The sequence below is a fragment of the Leptonychotes weddellii genome, chromosome 3 (genome assembly GCF_054177405.1).
Source record: "Leptonychotes weddellii isolate Sample4059 chromosome 3, ASM5417740v2, whole genome shotgun sequence".
Lineage (NCBI taxonomy): Eukaryota > Metazoa > Chordata > Mammalia > Carnivora > Phocidae > Leptonychotes > Leptonychotes weddellii.
The window spans coordinates 126251133-126267801 of NC_138371.1; the positions used below are offsets into that span (position 1 = coordinate 126251133).

General features: G+C 42.8%; 1 protein-coding gene across 3 annotated transcripts in view; it reads left to right on the forward strand.

Annotated features, from left to right (window-relative positions):
* The first annotated feature begins 6802 nt into the window (after positions 1–6802).
* Positions 6803–16669, forward strand: part of LOC102735251 (ecto-NOX disulfide-thiol exchanger 1) — a 423233-nt gene continuing 413366 nt past the window's right edge. For all 3 annotated transcript variants that reach the window (XM_081814955.1, XM_081814954.1, XM_081814952.1), the window contains exon 1: positions 6803–7200. The gene's annotated coding sequence lies outside the window, so the exon portion shown is untranslated. The remainder of the gene's footprint in view (positions 7201–16669) is intronic.

Genomic DNA, 16669 nt, shown 5'->3' on the forward strand with positions numbered 1-16669 from the left:
AAAAAAAGAGTATACCTTTCTAGTTGCTGAAACTCTCTAATTTGCTAAATTTGATGGCTCTCTCCTTTGATCAATGCTGGAGACATGTTATCAGTTCTTGAAAACCTTGTAATACATATTGTTATTCCCTGTATACAATTTCCAAGATTATAGCTTGTCTCATATGTTGCATTTTATTATCTCATTATTTTCTTTTATGAGTTGGACATACGATGTTGTAACTTACTTAAAACTTTCATAATTCACAATGTAGGGTCTATATTCCTCAGAGAACTCCTGTATGTAATTAATTTCACCTTGTTTTCTTTTTTTCCTTCCTTCCTACAGTCAGTTCTTTAGCTCTCATTTTAAGAAGTGGCACCAGAAGTCCTGGTCTCTTGGATTTGCACAGGGATAGGTTGGGTTGTGGTTGTTTTACTTTGGAAATCTGCAGCTCTCTGTGCAACTAGCAAACTGGCAAAATTATAAACAAACATTGTTATATGTTTCATTAATAACCATAGCTTCTGGGTAAAAGAGTGAACATGCTCAATTGCTAAAGTTGGAGATTCTATTGGAATTATAGCCAGCATTTGCATTGTGAAGGACTGTTTATAGATTCTTAAAAGCAAAATAAAACCAACTTCCCAAATTTTGCCTGCAGCAATTGACATAAAACATGAACTCAAATAATTCACCACTATGCCAACCTTCTGTAGAACCGGTAGATGGTCACACCAACGAACACTCTGGTTACTTATTGAAATCAAGAATCTTTTTTGCTCCATCAGGGAATGCAGTACCAGATCCAAGGTCAGAGCTGGACCTCATCTTGGGGGTGGAGGCTAAGTAATGCAAAGCACCCACAGAATGGCCAGAGGCCAAGGAGCAGGGCTTGTGACTCCAGATCAAGTCAGCTCAAGGTGAGATTAAGTTTTTAAAGGGTCATTAAGAAGTACTAATTGTTAGAAGTTGTGAAAGTGGGGAAATTGGAAGGGAAGTTTCCAAAGATGACTAGTTAAAATCCTGTTTAAAGGACGTGCTGAGCTGAGGGCCCATCTTGGAAAGAAAGAGTATGAGAGGGAAGAAAACTCCACATTTGAACCTTTTTGTGAAACTGTTTAACCGTTTTTACTAAAATGCTAGTATGCATTTAAATGGCTGAACATTGACTTGAATGACTTTTAAAAGAATAAATCTATGCAAATAAAATGTCTGGAAGGGTATATACTAAAATAGTAATGGTGGTTGGTCCCTGAGAGGTGATGTTACAGCAATTCTTCTCTTCTTTATACATTTCTACATTGCCTATTTTTCCCCCAATGAGCACATGCACTGTTTTTACAATTAAGGGGGAGAAAATAGTGAATTATTCTTGTTTAAAAAAATTACTGTTGGTATTAATCTGTAAAATAAATGTTCGCATAGCTATATTCGCAGGGCAAAGCAACACTGAGGAGGCAGAATCTGTGTGACAGAAAAAACAGAGCCTAATTAAAAACAAATGAACACAAAAGCTTGGGTTTTGCAATAGCAGTAGAATTTATAGAATTACAGCACCTCTAGAATTATGGAACCCACAATTTTCTGCATGTGTCTGTTTCTGCCAACTTTGGGTTGTCTGTGGTTTTCCTAAAATATCCTTGGAAGGGACTCCCAGGAATCATCAAATCAGTTCAACATTATTTAAGTTATAATCTAACAAAAGCTTCCAGAATTTCTGCAGGAGCCTCCCATTCATTTAACGTATGTGTTCCAATTTTCTGCCACATATATATATAATTTTTTAAAAAAATTATTTAGATCCCAAATTGCACAGAGTCACTTAGCTCCTACAATGTGAGAGACTCTTCCTCACATTATTTCATGTAATTGTCTTAACGAATGAGGCAGTTACTATTCTCTACATTACACAGGAGGACCACCTGATGCTCCAAAAGTGAGCTGCCCCAGGTCTCACAGCAAGCTGTTGGCCAAACTAGGATTGAACTGAGATCTTATGACATGGTGCCCAGTGCTACTTTTATATGACACTAAGCCTCTGGAAAGGTAGAAAGATATGACTTACAGTCTTGGTTTCCCCACATGAAGCCTCTGGGGTCCTTGGGGAGGCAGGCTATGTAAAGTGTTTGATACATGGATGGTTGGGCTTTCCACGGCTCTAATTTCGTGACTGGTTTTATGTCTATGCCACCCTGTGAGTGGGAGGGAAGATCATGGTAACACTGCCTTAACCACTGAAAACTTCTTGTTTCCTTGGTTTGTTACTTTTCTGTTCTTCATCATTTTGTCATGAATTGAGTGAAGGTGTTGTATTTTTTAAAAGTTATATTAACCAGGGTATCTGGGTGGCTTAGTGGGTTAAGCATCTGCCTTCAATTCAGATCATGATCCCAGGGTCCTGGGATTTAAGACATTTTAAGGAGAGTACTTAATAAAATATTACATTAATATATTATGTTAAATGATAAATATTATAATATTCATTTTATATTTATTTATAATTTATAATGAAATATTGTGTAAAATTCTCCAAGAATAGACTGCTGGGTCTTTGTAGATCTAGAAATCTCAAAATACATGGGTGCCCCTACTAATTCTTTGATGAACGGAAATATGAACTCTAGTATATTCTAATCAATTCCACTTTGCCCAGGGATCCTGTGATAGGTAATCCATAGCTGCCATTGCCAACATAGTCCATTTTTTCTTGTCAATAATTTTCTTTGCATCTCCAATCTAAAACTCAGAATACAGCAATAAACTAGCTTTTTACATTATACATCATGCAATAATCTACGTGATTACTACTAAGAAATATGAATACGAAAACATGCATATAGACATTGGCAACTAATAATTTTCAATGGAATGGTTTATTTAACAAATGGCCTAGTAAGTTGTATTGGTAATTCAAACTGAGGTTTGTTGTACATGGTCAAGTGCTAAATTATGCTTATGTTTACTTTTTTGTTCCTAAGAATAATGATAGCTAGACTGTAGGCCCTTTAAAGGCAGAGATAGATTGTATTTTACATTTTATTGGTAACAACCACAGCATGAGAAACAGAATTGATTATGAAGTAGGTATTCAATAAATACTTGTTTGGTTTACTGATTTGCTTATGCATCTTTCTGGTGTTGACAAATAAATTATCAGAATAAAAATAGAAGTGAGGATATTAGTAAATCTACCAATTCCTCTCTCTGTAGCTATAAATGTCAATGTGCAAAGGATGTATATTAAACAGGGGTTCTTAACCTCAGTTTCAGAGGGGATTCCTTTAACTCCTGAAATTTTATTCAAAAAAAATTTTTTTGTATCTTCAAATGTTCACTTTCATGAGGAGAGGATACATAGCTTTCTTCAGCTTCCAGGAAATCCATAACTTTATCATAAACTATTAAAAACCAGTGGCATTTCATATATTCGCCCATACCCTGAATGTCAGCACTGATGATGACAAAAACCTGTTTACTTTGCTTTTTTTCTCTGATTTTTTTTGGTTCTTTCTCTGATTTTTGACTCTCCTAAGATGCCTGATCTTTAGTCATAATTAAGCTGCCCTAAGTAATGCCAGGAATAAAGCAATGTATAAAAACATGAATGCAAACAGCATAACTTGAGCCTTCTCCTTGTTCCCATGCTATACTCTGTGTACCGAGTTGGCACTTTGTGTCCAGGTGCAGGTCAAGGATTCTTACCATATAAAACTCTAATGGACTAAGTGATCTGGGACCTAATTATTGGGGAAATTACCTGTCTCCTTATGCGTGCTCACAACCACTAAAATCAACAGCAGCACTTCAGCTAACGGTTCCTGCCTCCTCACTTCAGAGAATTTGGGGCAATTTGCTCCCAGCATGAGGAGTTGACTTTGGAATTCATGATACATCTCACCTAAGCCTAAATTTACCAGTTCAGAAGTAGAAAACATTTGTTTTTTATTTAGAATGACAGAATACATTAGTTAGTTGTGGTCAAATCAGGTTAAAGTGTTTCTCTGCATACCCCACCTTTCCCCAATACTGTGTTTTTAAGAAAGTTAATGTTTGACTAGTTTATTGCCCTGCTGCAAATTGAAAAAAAGCACTTATGTTAAGGAGCAAGGCCTTTTTAGGAAGAAAAATAGGACCTTTATGAATATGCTATTGATTCTCAGTCCAACTTATAATCACATGTAACAGTGAATCTCTTAGTAGCACATTTTATTATTATTTAGTGTTTAAGTAGCTTGAGGACCTATGATTTATAGCATTTTAATTCTAGCTGTTCCTCCAAACTTTTATCTTTAAGTGGGTCATAAACACTATATATCTTACGTTGTTATCCTTTCTATTGTTTATCTTTTAAACTAACATAAATTAAGATTGCTACAAGCCTACATTCTTATTTTTAAATATTGGCTTCTTATAAATGTATTTATTTTTAGAAAGACAAGACTGCCCCCTTTGGTGGTCATCAGAGAAGTTAAAACTTTGTTACATTCTTCTGTCTCACGCAGTAAGACAAGCACTTGGGAAGCCTAAAGGCAGCTTTCTAAGAAAACAAAGCTTTAAAATTATTTTGGAAGATTTTAACTCATGCCTATTTTAAAGGTTGGCTGTCAAGAATCTATTTGGGGGTGGCAGAGTTTTTCTGTTCCCCCTGCAAGTTCTAGAGCTTCCTTTCAAGTTAAAATTTTAAATATCATATATTTGTGTTCAACATAAAAAAGCATACGAATTCCATATCACAACAAATGGCTCCTAAGAAGACTGTAAATTGAGGGACAGAAGAGAAGTTATTTAAAGGAACCCCCACTAGAGAACACATTGGCAGCTCCCAAATAAACCCATTTTAATTTTCACTTTATTTCAGTTATATTTCAAAGCTATGATATCATGAGTGGAGGCAGAAGCAGCTCATAGAAGAGCCCGAGTTCAAAGGAATTGGAATTTAGCATGGAATGTAAAATTGAGGACTTTTACTTCTAAGATGATTGTAGAAATACCAAGGTGGAAGGATGTGGGCTTGGTGCTGCAGCAGAAATAGTAGTCTGGGGTGACCCTGCATATATTGGCCAGTGTCCACCAAGTAAATCTCTTTACAAGAGAAAAGCTTGTAACTGGCAAGCTAGTAGAAACATTCATTTCTCTGAAAACTTTTTTCCTGTCCTGCTGTTCTAAAAGGGACATTATAAATTGCTAATGAACAGTGACTTTCACATTTTAAGAGGTTAGATTCCCCCAGCACTGAAATAAAGCATGCTTTAGCCTTCTTACACCCAGGATATCCCATTGGGTTCCCTGCAGAGTGCTCTCTTCTTGCACCCTTTGGTAAGGCTGCACAGTGGGTCAGTATTCCCTGTAGTCTTTTTTTACACTGGGGCTCTGGCTGCCAGAGGGGAAAATAGCCACACACAGGGAAATGGTGCAAGTTAAAATCAAGTAAGCCTAGTGGGATGGTAATGAGTTTCCCAGCATCCAAGTCTTTGCCTTCAGGATACGTGAAGCTAGAAAACAATGTCATTCATTTAACATTTATAGAAAACACACAATGTACGTGGTACAGTGCTAAGTACTGGAGGGTATGCAAAAGTATGCAAAACACAAACCCTGCGCTAAGGAATCCTGCCAAGAAGGGTATTTTCTTTTTTTTTTTTTTTAAGATTTTTAATTTATTTATTTGAGAGAGAGAATGAGATAGAGAGAGCATGAGAGGGGGGAGGGTCAGAGGGAGAAACAGACTCCCCACTCAGCAGGGAGCCCGATGCGGGACTCGATCCCGCGACTCCAGGATCATGACCTGAGCCGAAGGCAGTCGCTTAACCAACTGAGCCACCCAGGTGCCCCCAAGAAGGGTATTTTCAAGTATTAGTCAGACCTTATGATCTTTCAAGAAATTCTTGGGTGAATAAAATTGCACTTATAATTTAAAATAAGCATGGAAAAGAATACTGCTAGGACGATATGTCTTTTAGGAGGGAGGGTGTGTAAAGTGTTTAAAATTTTTATTTCTAAGGTATATAACAGTGTGGCTTGGATGAACGAAGGAGGGTGGGGTTTAATAGGCCAAGAGCGGCCCCACGATGGCCGCACGGGCCGCTTCCTGGCGGAGCCTGACTTTAGAGAGGCAGTGCTCGGCTGCCTGCACAGTTAGCTGAATCCGAACAAAGAAAAGACCGGCACTTTTACCTGGGAAGTGGATTAACTTTGAGGAAAAGTAGCCTCCGGGGAGAAAAAGAGGCAGCATTCCACCGGGAGTAAGAAACGCCCTCCCTTCCTCCGGACCGTGCAAGCTCACCTCATCCGCCACAGACCTCACTCTTGCTCCCCACCCCGCATCCCTACACAGAAGAGGCGGTGGGCCGCACTCGGTGGGGTGGGCCCATCGCCCACTCCCACTCCCGCAGCGCTTGCACACGCGGACTCCAGCCAGTAGTCGGCCACGTGCGCCCGGCTCCTCTGCTCGGCCCCTTAGTGGGCCGAGAGACTCCAAGGTTGCGGTGGCAACCGTGGGGTCCTGATTTCTGTTCCCCCGCGCACAGCCAAAAAGTCGGGACAGCGGCGGCGGTGGCGGGAGCTAGCGGCTCGGCCCCTCCCTACAGCGGGCAGCACGACCGAGGGCTGCGGGCACCGCCTCTGCTGCATCCGTGGCTGCGCGCTCCGCTCGGCCCAGACCCGCTCCGATCCGGAGCCCGCGCGCCGTGCTGCCTTCCCTTCCCCCCTCTGCCGCCGCCCCGCGGGCAGCTCCCCCCGGCGAGACGCGTGTTCGATCCTCCTTCTCCGGCTTTACGGATTTCCGGGGGCAAAGAATTTTGCCTCGGTCCCTACGAGCATCTCTTGGCCTCTCTCCCCCTCCCCTCGCGACTCCCCCACCTCGTGGGCGCGCGCGCGCACACTTACACACATTCACACTCGCAGGCGCGCGTGCGCACGCCCGCACGCCCGCGCGCCCCGAGCCTCGGAGTCTTCAGCAGATCCCACTCTCTCGGGCGCCGCTACTCACACAGGCTTCCAGTCGCCACGGGGCGTCCTCTGTCTGCGGCAGCGGCGGCGGAGGCAGCACAGGGAACCGCAGCGGCAGCCTGGCCGCGTCTTGCAGCTTCGTGCTCGGGACGGAGTCCGGGAGAAGCGGAGAAGGAGGACGCCGAGGCGAGGAGGAGCCGCGCCGCGCCCAGCGCCCGGCTCCCGGCTCCGCGCGGCGGGCTGCCCCCGCTCCCGGTACCGCGGCTCCAGGTAAGCAAGCAGCTCCGGGGCCCGCAGCATCCCTGGGGTGTCCGGGCTTGGAGCCGGGGTTCCCCGGTCCCGCCCCCGCCACGGCCCCGGGACAGAGGCTTGGAGGGGAGTGGGCTCTGGGGAGGGGGAGGGGAATGGAGCTAGAGGTGAGGCTGGTGGGGAGGGGTCCTTGGAAGCTTGGGGGCTTCCGCGCAGCCCCCCGCGCCCTTCCCCGCTCTATCCCAGCTCCAGCACTATCACTTTTACGAGCTAGGGGGTGCCCGGCGCCCCAGACTGCTGTTCCCCGCTCTCCCCGCCGCCGCCGCCAGCCGGTGTTGGCTCCGGGTCCGCGCCCGCCGCGCGCTTCCCACCTCCCCTGCACCTTGGACAGCGCACCCAGCGGCCCGCCGCCCCCTGCACAGCACCTGGGACGGCGTCCTGCTCGCGCAGCCCTCCCGCTGCCCTCTTCCTTCCCGATTGTCACCCTCCCGCCCTGCGTTCCTTGTCCTCACTGTCTTGGCGGACTCCGCTGTGGTGCGGGCCGGAAACTTTACTCCCCTTCTCCTCTGCGCTAGGTACTGTTGTTATTTGTGACTGTCCCCTTACACGGTGAACTCAGACACCTTGGACGTGTCTTCCTCGGCGGGATCATGTCCTGGCCCGCCGAGTCCGAGGCAGAGGAGGCACTGGGCAGCTGGACTCGGTGGCTGCCAGGGTGCAGAGCCCGCGCCTCAGGTCCTGGACGCCTGCCGCCTCTCCGCCTCCCTGCCTCCCTGGACTCGACACGTGCGCGCCTCCCACGGACGCGGCCCCTCCCCGACCACCCCACGTCCTCCCTCCTGCACGGCCACGGCCACCCCCATAGGTTGGACACCCGGAGTTCGCAGGTTCTGATTGGCTGAAGGCGTAACCCCGCCTCCTTCCCGGAGGGGGTGGTTCTGGAGTGTTGTGGTTGTCATCCCGCGGCGCGCACATGGGGGAAGTGGGGTCGACAGGTGGGGAAGCTGGGTCTGTAGGATCCTCGCGTCTACACCGCTGTGTGTAGTCCCTCACCCATCCTCCTTCCTCCAAATACACTCCTGCTTTTCTCCCTTTCTATCTCTCAGCATTCTACTGCTGTAAGTAAAAAACAACACAAAAACTGGCTTGTAGCCCTACTTTTATTAGTATTGCATTTGTTCCGTGGTAGAGGTTTTTAAAGCATATCTAGGAGAATGAGGGAAACAAGTGCGTATGCGGAGGTTCATGGCAAACTGGGCTGCAGGTTTGAGTCCAGTAGTTCGGAGAAAGTAATGGGTGGCTAAGAGAGCTGAAGAAGATGGAGAAAGTGAGATGGACATTGTTCCTTGTTAGAAGGAAGGACACAGGTGGGTGAGCTTGGGAAGCTGAGGGAGAAAAAGTGGGTCGTTTGTGGGGTGAAATGTGAAGGAGAAACTCGGATGGGCACTCCTGGGAGGCGGGTGGGTTCTGCTGAGGAAGACTCTGTCCCAGAACGGGGTAGTTTTGGATAATATTTAGTTCATTATTAGCACACTTTGTTTCTGTTTTGCTAGCTCTGTCCTTTTGATATGAGACTTTATCTCTTAATAATGTCAGTCCATGTAATGGATTTTGTTTATTCCAGCTTCTTGTAATATATAGATTTGCAAGTGGTAATGAATTCAAAAAGTGAATTTTAAAAGTTCCTTTAGAGGGATGCACTAAATAGTTAAGGCAAAGTGCTTTTGAAATATTGTGAAAGAAGACGGATGAGCATTGCATAAAATCCAAAGATTGTTCTGGCGTTATTTAGGTCCTTTGCAGAAATATATGTGTATGCATAAATGATACTGATTTCTCTTCATTTCAAAACGTGATTGCCTCTAGCATTTTCAAGCTTTAATTCAGGCTGTTTTGATGTTGTGTCTGTACATCTAAGAATATTGTAATTCTTATCTTTAGAAGCCTTGTCAATGCAAAACAAACAGCAACTGATGCAAGTTAATGTTGACAACTTTATATTGAGTACAGTGTGTGTTATTTTATTTGTGAGTAGTGAAATATGCAAGAATAACATAGCATGACTGTTATTCCCCAGGGACCCATATCAAAACAAAGTGGGAATCGCATGAGGCTGTTCCAGGGAGAACAACTCAATTATTTTAAAAATGAATGTATTTTAGGATTCTTGGGTGTAAACAGCAACCGAATTTTCCCATTTCAGTTATTATCTTTGTACACAGTGGTAGCACATAAGTCATACAGCATGTTAAATATATTAGGTAATTCCAAAGTAGATAGTAAAGTCTTTCCATTTATTATTATTTTTATGTAAGTAGACAGAATTGCTTTCTGACTGTAGGACTTTGTATTCCAGGGACAGATTTGATACATCTGGCAAACTGGAAATTACTGCTATTGTTGAAAATACAATTCTTAGTATGTTTTCATATCCCTAGGTCATGCCTTGATTTGCCTTCAAGGGATTCAGAATCTAGTTTTTGGCCTCTCAAATTTAGACAGGTTTTGAGGTAGGTAGAAAAAGAATGTATATAGTCACACACATACATACGCATAAATGCAAAATATATGTATGTATATCCACACACAGCTATATATGTATATACATAATTTGGGGATACATTCAGTGTATTTATTTATATATATGTTATTGTCATTCTTAAATTTTCTCATTTCTGCTTGTCCAAAAGGTGGCCCTGTTTTAAACTGTAGATAGCATTATCACCAGTAGAATTGGGTGATAGATCATGGAAACAGACAATAGTATTTTGTTGCTTGGCAACCACCTACAGTGAATGAAAAACAAAGCAGTGACAGCTGCTTCCACATCCTGACACCCATACTGTAGCTCAAGCACTGAAACCCTCCACGTGAGACAGCTCTAAGTTTCATTTGAGTAAGGTGAAGCTGTTTCTTTTGGGGGATGATTTTAAAGAGAGTATTTAAAATTTTTATTATAATAAGAATTATATTGTTATTGTGGGATGAAATGAAGCATCTAATTTCAATTGCCCTCTTAAGCCTAGTCTAAACTGAAAAATGCAAGATTGAGAGGATTGTTTAGACCCTTCTCATTCTTCCCTTTATAGTCACTAAACACTGTAAGCACATTTTCTCCTACCGTCAGGTGCTCCTAGGATTTTACAAAAACTTGAGTTCTCTATGATACCTAAATAGATAGCTGGATTTTACTGCTAGCAGGGAATTAGAGATTCATGCTCTGGCCTCTCTCTCTCATTTTATGGGACACTGAGGCACAGTGAGGTGATGTGACTTGACCCTGGTGACTGAGCCATCTCTAGAATGTCTTCCTTTGGGTGACACTTGGAAATTTTTTCCATTTCCTCCCTGAAATTATTCTTGTTCTTGAGTTACATAAAACATATAAAAAAAGATTTTTATCCTAATAAAGATACTTAGAAAATACAGTAATATTTGGGAGTAAATATTTAGTATTGACACTAGGCTAGATTATGGTGTTAGATGCATTGTATATCATGTATTCTGCCTCCAATCTATGGAAGTCCTGTGACTCCCACCTCTTTCTCCAAACTGGGGAAGCCCTGTCCCTTGCTTTGGTAATTGTTTACACCTTTGTGTAATCTTTAATGATCCATTATTTTCCGTGGGAATTTTAAATGGGGATAAGATTGAAGATTGTGTTGGTCAGCTTTTATACCAGTGAGAGTTTAAACATTACAGCTAATTAATCACCCGTTCTGGTCTTCTGTCGGCAACGTGGTAGACGTGCTGTGGGTGTAGTGATTTGGGCTCTTTAAAGCACATGGGACACTGGGGCGCCTGGGTGGCTCAGTCGTTAAGCTTCTGCCTTCGGCTCAGGTCATGATCCCGGGGTCCTGGGATTGAGCCCCACATCGGGCTCCCTGCTCCGCGGGGGGCCTGCTTCTCCCTCTCCCACTCCCCCTGCTTGTGTTCCCTCTCTAGCTGTCTCTCTCTGTCAAAAAAAAAAAAAAAAAAAAGTACATGGGACACAGTACTGTGTCTCTGCATAGTATTCATTTTAGTCTTTTATCAAAGCTGTCTTGCCAAAGGTACTACCTGTAGCATGTTGGTGGAGGACGAGTCATCTATCTGTGAGAGATGGTAATAGTGCCCATTGTTTCTTAACTCAATAAAATGATAATGAATAAATTATTGGGTGACAAACTTGGATCCCATATGCATTATTAAGCATTTCTTCTAAACTTAGGGTATGTATTGCCTGTGTGATACATTTTGAGGTTCCTTATGCTATTTTAAACGATGTATTTCACGTTTATTATTTATGTCAAAGATAGGCATTTAGGAGCGCCTGGGTGGCTCAGTCGGTTAAGCCGCTGCCTTTGGCTCAGGTCATGATCCCGGGGTCCTGGGATCGAGCCCCGCATCAGGCTCCCTGCTCAGCGGGAAGCCTGCTTCTCCCTCTCCCTCTGCCTGCCTCTCTGCCTACTTGTTCTCTCTCTCTCTGTGTCAAATAAATGAATAAAATATTAAAAAAAAAAAAAGATAGGCATTTAACTTTAATGTAACAACTTAGGTAGAAAAACTTGAAGTGGCCTGGTTGGAGTAACAATAAAGTGACAGTATTAAGTACCACTGAAGAACCATTTTCAGCAGAAAAGCATGCACTTTAGCAGATTTGTAGTGGGGGAATAAATTGATTTACAGCATGTTTAACGTAGTTTTAGAAGCCTGCTATTAACTTGTTCTAGCTAGGAAGATTTTCTTTTTTAATAGATTTTATTTATTTATTTGACAGAGAGAGACACAGCGAGAGAGGGAACACAAGCAGGGGGAATGGGAGAGGGAGAAGCAGGCTTCCCGTGGAGCAGGGAGCCCGATGTGGGGCTCGATCCCAGGATCCTGGGATCATGACCTGAGCCGAAGGCAGACGCTTAACGACTGAGCCACCCAGGCGCCCCGCTAGGAAGATTTTCAAGCAGAATAATAATTTGGCAGATTTCAAGTGAGTTTTGCTGATTTTTAAAACTATTTTCCACAGTCTGGTTATAGTTTGTCCAGGGCAAGTACCTGTTTTGGATCCTCTAGGATTAATCTGAATTTTAAGGTTGTTATTATTATTTTTTAAATTTCTGAACCATTTCTCTTTGCGAGGAATGATGTGAAATATTCTGTTGTTCATCCATAATTTAACCCACTGGAATTTTGATATTTAACTTCTCTCTCCCATCTCCATGTACAAGATAACATATGTGTATGTGAATGTACAAACACACAATACTTACTTTTTCCCCCTTCTGTTGTTTTCGCCCTTGTAATAGAACACTAAACACTAGATTTATGGTTTTTTTCATATAGTAAAGAGAAGCTTTAAACAAGAGATACTTTTTCAATTTCCTTATGTCTGCTTCTGCTATTATAACCTGTAAACTCTCACCCACACAAGTAGGATGATTGCTAAAAAAACAAGCAAATAAATAAATACATATCTAAGCAGTATTCGTTTCCCTCTAAGCTAGCCAAGAAAGCATATTTTCTCATTCTTAGACACACATACCTACATACACATTGAGTTTAAGACTTTTTTTCTGGGGTGGGGGGAATGAGAGCGAGGGGGGGGTAGGGAGTGGAGGGAGAGGCAGAGAGAAGAGAGAGAATTCCAAGCAGGCTCCATGCCCAGTGCAGAGTCCAACACCAGGCTCAATCTCATTACACTGAGATCATGACCTGAGTCAAAATCAAGAGGTGGGCACTTAACCAACTGAGCCACCCAGGTGCCCCAGTGCTGTCAGACCCTTTTAAGAGTGAATGGAAATAGTGTTTTTATTGGAAGCCCTGTGCATGGTAATGCTGACATATTAAGTAAAGTGGATCTATTCAGATTTTCAGAAATACAGTAACATAGGAAGAGTTAACTTGAGTTATTCCCTTTGGAAAATCCTCAAATTATGCTGCGAACATAACCCACGGCCTCTACTGCAATACCCAGTACCTACAGTAGAGCCTCGCATGTGGTAGACATTCAGTGTGTATTTTGTGGAATAGACACCTGCCCTCCTTCTTTACATAATGTTGCAAACATTTCAATCTCTATCTGTATGAATAGTAAAAGTTGAGAAGATGGAGAAGAAATTACTCTAGTTTTCTAATTGTTTCTGGCACTATATTACAAAAATAGCCAGTGAGATATTGTGGAATATACTTCTTGTCAGTACAGGAAATTATACCAGCGGTATTGATTTTTCACAAATACAGCCATCCTAAGTACAGAATAGCTCTTTAATAGCCCACAGCAGCAGAACAAAGGTTATGGCAGCTAGTCCAAAGGAATACTTTATTTAGTTGGAGCTGGAGGGTGAAGTTTGCTAGCCCCAATGTAATTATCCAGACTGGAATGTGGCCAAGAGGCTGTGGTTAACATCCCAAACAGTGGGGAAAAAGCCATGGATGAGGTCTTTAGTGACTACGAGTGGCCAGATCTTTGCTTTGGTCTCATTTGCAAGAGAGCACCTTTAGTAGCTTAAAAAGCACAGCAACTCTTTTGCAAGTAAGGGGTAGAGCCCAAAGTTACCATCTAGATCCCAGGTACCAAATTTTTGGTCATTGAAAGAAGTCATAATCCCAGGAGTTCAGTGACATTGAAACAAGACTTTCTTCTTTATCCCGCTCCATCTTTGGAAATAGGTGGAGAGTGGTAGTGTCTCTATGGACAACCCTGGCAGAACCACAAGGTAGGTAAAGTCAGACATGCTTCCAATTAGTCCTAAACATCCTTCACCTTTCCACCACTACCTAGCTGTTTATCTCCTTTGTAGGGATTCATTAATAGTTTTGTATCAGCAAAGCTCCAGCAGATTGCTTTCCTGTGTTTCCCTTTTTGTGAAAGTGGAGACGTAGTCCTGCCATGTGTTTTAAAAACACCTCTCTATGTCCAACCTGGGGTCACACCAGGTTGGGGAGAGGAAGGCACCATATCCAGTGGCCAAGGACCGAATCATGTCCCCTGTTTGTCCATCTCTATTAAAGGACTCCCCTTGTGGGGGGAAAAAGATGTTAAGGTGTATACTGATAAAAGGTTATAGTACTTTTCTGGAGGGATTCCTGAGTGTCTTGCATACATTAGCCAATATATATTTGTTTAATTTCACTAGTAAAATTGCACCTACTCTTTTGATGTATAAGGAAGGTAGTTTTGTCCAGGGAACACTTAAATAATATTATACTATTTTCTTTTAGGATTATTTCTTTAACAATAAATTATTTATTGAGCATTTACTGTATGAATGGTACAGTATTTGACCCTAGTGATGATAAAGATTTTTAAGGCACAGTTCCTGCTCATGGAAGAGAATATGCTATTTGCAGGGAAATGCACAAATTTGGTTTGGTTTAAAGGTGACTGTGAAGGAGGGTCAGTAGGTCTGGGAAGCAGAACAGCAGACAGACAATGGAGGACCTAGCAGAACCCAAAAAAGCTTTTGAGCTTAATTATATTAGTCAGTGTTTTACAATCTGCTTGTTCAGCACAATCCCATGAAACACTTGCTATGCTGCTGATTCCTGGGTCCCACCCCAGACCCGCTGAATCAGAATCTTCAGGGACATGGCCTGTGGGAGCAGACATGGTCACTTTCATACTTATTTGCCCAAATGGCCACTGCTCCAGTATATGTCTGCAGAATTCTTCTGCAAGCAGCTCTCATTCTCTGCCTGAAGGCTTTCTCTCTCGCCTGTAGGGCAGCTTGGTAGGGCAGTGAAGTTAATGGCCTCAGGAGTGGACCTACGCCAATGATAGGAGGGAGCTGGGAGGTAATACACTAACGTTTTGGACCCTCCGGTACAATAGCTGACACGTGTTCTGCACTATGTCACTAAATTCCCTGGTGAATCTGCCATAACGGCAGTGTGCTAGGTATCTGTGCTTTGTTGGCTGTCTCTTTCCTCTGTCAGTGCTTCCAAGGATCCTCTTCTAAATAAATAACTTGCACTTAAAGTCTGTTGCAAGGTCTGTTTCTGGAGGAACCCAGCATAAGATATGGAAGAATCTGCTTTATTTTTATTTTTTATTAATGCCCCCTCTGTTTTTTTTTTTTATTGAGGCAAATTTGGGAGACCTGGTCTCAGGTGATGATAGAGGGCCACTGAAGGGTTAAGATGTAGGCATTGTCATTTTTGATTTGCATCTTGGGAAGGTCATGCTGGCAGGTTGTGGTGGGTGGGTTGAGGGAGGGAGAGTTAGGAGCATGGAGATCAGCTAGGAGGTGGCAGTGCCCAGCCAAGCAATGATGCCCGCCAAAGTGAAGGTTGTAGCTGTGGGGATGCAAAATGGATATTGATGGAAAGCTATCACGACATGGAGGCCGGCAGTGTGTGGTCACTTAGCTGGCCGCCGTTCCAAAAATGAGATTTCATTGCTCTGCTGTGCACCATGGCCCTACTCTGTGCATTAGGCTCAGCCCGCTTGAAGGACAGAGACTCCTGTGCCTTGCCTGTAACCTTTCTAGAGTTAAGTAGTACAAGTCTGGGAATAAATAAAAGAAGACAGGAAGATAAATTGAAGAATATAAATAATTAACTACTAGATCATTAAAGGAAGAAAGTTATATTTTACAGGAAGGATTTGTGGAATTATATAGAGCAGGAGAGTTGCAGAGATGCATGTGATGCATGTCCATTTTGTGATGAATAGTGATTTTCCCCCATACTCTTGAGCGAGAGGTGATTTTCATCCACCATCGGTTTCTGGAAGACCTAGCATATACTTATGTCTATTGTTTTCTCTGTTTCTCTGATAGCCTGTATTTTAGCTAAGTGAATGAGTGGTAGCTGGGGGTGGGGCTGGTTCTTTTCTCTTGCTCTGTCAAAATGCCAGGCTTTTCTTTGCGGTTTCTCCTGCTGGTTCTTAGGCCACCAGCTCCCAAAGGACATCAAAGGGTACAGAGGGTGGGAGAAGGAAAGAATAAATCCGTCAAGAGAGCTGTTTTGAATTAAATGCTTAATCATGAAATGAACAGGTTAAAGTTTGTTAGATGATATGAATAAGATTAGGCAGCCTTCTAATTGTCCCATATATAAATACTACCACTCTGCCTCTGTCTGTAGTCAGAAATGCAAAGGCTGAATAATCAAACAAGAGCAACCCGACACGATCATATTTCTGCAAAAGTAGCACTGAACCAATAACAAGGAGAAGACTGAATTATAAGAAGTAGAATGGGTCAGCAAAGAGCTTACTGGGCCTTGCTTAACAGAACAGTCATGGCAGTGGAAATACTGGACATGTGAGCATAAGGAGGCTGGAGACACCGTGGGTGAAACACAATGGAAGGAACGCAGCCTTATTAATAGAGAATATTATGCACATATTTATGATGTTTTTTAACTAAACTTTTTATGTGGAGATCATTCTAGATTCATATGGAATTGTGAGAAATAACATAGAAAGATTCTGTGTACACTCTACCCATTTCCCCCCAGTGATAATATCTTGCAGACCTAAAGCACAGTATTACAACCAGGATATTGGTTG